Source organism: Gavialis gangeticus, unplaced genomic scaffold (genome assembly GCF_001723915.1).
Source record: "Gavialis gangeticus isolate Ggan-Ray unplaced genomic scaffold, GavGan_comp1, whole genome shotgun sequence".
Lineage (NCBI taxonomy): Eukaryota > Metazoa > Chordata > Crocodylia > Gavialidae > Gavialis > Gavialis gangeticus.
Window position 1 is genome coordinate 73,303,390 of NW_017729034.1, and position 2,643 is coordinate 73,306,032.

Genomic DNA, 2,643 nt, shown 5'->3' on the forward strand with positions numbered 1-2,643 from the left:
TTATTCTTTAAAATCTATTATTTCATGTAAGTAGAGGTCTTAAATTAAGCAGAGAATATCATTAGCTATCAATTAGCATTCTGAGTGGCAAGGTGCAAATCTAGTGAAATAGCTTAAGGCCTAGCTTCCAAAAATCCATATACAAACTTGGCAGGGACTGACTTTTTAATGTTGATATCAACATAGAGCCATACAAAGCAGAAAAGACTACGTAGTCATTTTTCCTCAGACCACCCACTGTGTGCAGTATAACTCATAAAACCAGTAACTAAATTCAACATTGGTGTACTACCACCAAGTTAGATTTGTACTGGGAAGAGATTTTGGACCTAGGAACTGAATTAAGCCATAGGCAGCATGAATATGAATGTGACACAACAATGCACACATATTCTCTGAAGTTCGCTGTAGAAGATGTGCTACAATCAAAATAACCCAGGATGACCTCTTCTTTTCTATTGCTACAAGAATAAGCGCTAATGGTCAACTGTCAAAGCATAAAGCAGTGGCTAGATGGGATAAGCAATGCAAAAAGTCTGGCTGAAAAAACAGCTACTATTATTGCATCTTCCATACTGGTAACAACATTCTACCTCACTACACTTAAAAATTCCTCCTCTCCACCCAATCCAAGCAGAGTTTTTAAAATGTTGATTATATAAAGTCATTTATTTTGGTAGAAAACTTCAGAGTCAGGTGGGAGACAAGCAAGGAAATCTTTTGATTCATTCTGTATCAAGAACTTGAGCCTTGTCAAATCAAGGGCTCACGAAACTCTAACTGAGATAGAGCATACCCTTGAAAAGCAAAAGGCTTTCACAGAGTTTATGTAACAAAACGTGAAAAGAATCTACACTTTTGATTGCTTGAATTCAATTACTGTTTAGTCAATGTTTACTCACTTCTGGAGCTAGAAACATATTTATTCTTTTTTTTCATACTGTATGAGTAGACCTGGTTTTCATACTCTCTGCTCACCAATCAAGAGTACGTCCATACCCATAAAACTACGATTTGCACTGCTTGAAACTATGCATGCAGAAAATAGCTACCTATTAGAAGGTTAACAGCAGGAATTGTTCCAAAATTGGAAACATGAGATTATTCCTAAATAGTTACAGAGACCTGAAAATAAATAAATAAATACATAAATACATACATACATAAATAAATACAGGGAGGAGACCTAGGACAATAATAATTAATGCTGTTAACTCAAGCCCCTGAAGAAGTCTTGGTAAATAAGAACTCTGAGATAAAGTCTCCAGTGCCCGAAACCCCATTGAGGCTGCAAACTTGACCAAATAAATGCAAAATGCAACTGCTCTTTCATTTTTCATTTCATTTTTATTAGATAACACATTCCAGGATATTTCCCCAAGAACCTTAGAACTCTTCAGAGGTCTAACACATAAAACATTTCAGCCACTTTTACTCAAAAATCATCATGTCAACAATTGCAAAGAGCCCATTACAATATAAACCTAAGTATGTGTGGTCCCACTGAAGTAAGCGGAATTTTGAACAGTCTGTTCCAGATAAAATGTTTAGCTTGTGATACAATATGTGAAACTTATCATGTATAAAGCTATACATTATGTCTAAATCACTCCCTGTAGCTGCTTCAATTAAAGAACTGAAAGATTTTGTCCATACTGGGTGTGTCTACACAATTAGCAGAACAGGCTAACTAATTCAGTGGTTCTCAACCTTTTTTGTACCAGGACCCATTTGTAAACATCAATGTCCAGTCATGGCCCACTGCCCCTCGCTTCCAACACACTACTTCCTGCCCCCAGACCCTGCTTTGGGTCCCGCTTCTAATGAATTTTTAGTTTATTGCTTCTAATTAATTGCATTTGTAGACACACTCAATGGGCGAGTGAAGAGCCGCTTTTCCCCACGCTCAGCACCAGCTTGTAACCCGTCCCTGCTGCCAGCCTGGGCTCCAAGCTGGCTACAGGCTCGCCTGTTGATGGCGGCAGCTGCGGCCCCCCCCACTTGCCACAGTGGGCAGTGTCCAGGGCTCACAAGCTAGGCAGCTTACAGGCGGCCTGGCGCAAGTGGGGGGGGCCGCAGCTGCTGTCAACACGCACAGCCCTGACGGGCGAGCCTGGAGCTGGTGCAGGGCCCAGGCTGGCAGTACGGCTGGGTTACAAGGTGGTGCTGAGCACACGCGGGGGGAGGAGGGGAGAAGTGGCCCCTTGCCTGCTTTGTGCCCGGCACCCCATGCCGCAGCCACTCACAACCCACCTGGGGCTGCCTGTGCCTGCTCTGGACACGGGCTGCAAGCGGCTGCAGCATGGGTTGCTGGCCATGGAGCAGGCAAGGGGCCATTTTCCCATAATACAAACTGTTGAAATTATACATATATGACCCCATACATCTCCCTATAGCCATATTCATTATAGATATAGATATCTATCTACGGACATACTATCTACAGACATATAGATATAAATAAAATATTATGTATAAAAATACTATACACACACTATCAAGATATAGATAGTGTGTATATAGTATTATTATACATAATATTTTACTTATATCTGTATGTCTGTAGACAGTCTAACCATCTAGATAGATAGATAGATAGATGGATATAATAGTATGTTGCAAGTGTGTCTTGTGGGAGATGAG

General features: G+C 40.8%; 1 protein-coding gene across 5 annotated transcripts in view; it reads right to left on the reverse strand.

Annotated features, from left to right (window-relative positions):
* The window catches only part of ZDHHC14 (zinc finger DHHC-type containing 14), a 223,464-nt gene that overhangs the window by 98,839 nt on the left and 121,982 nt on the right, over positions 1-2,643 (reverse strand). The window lies entirely within an intron of this gene.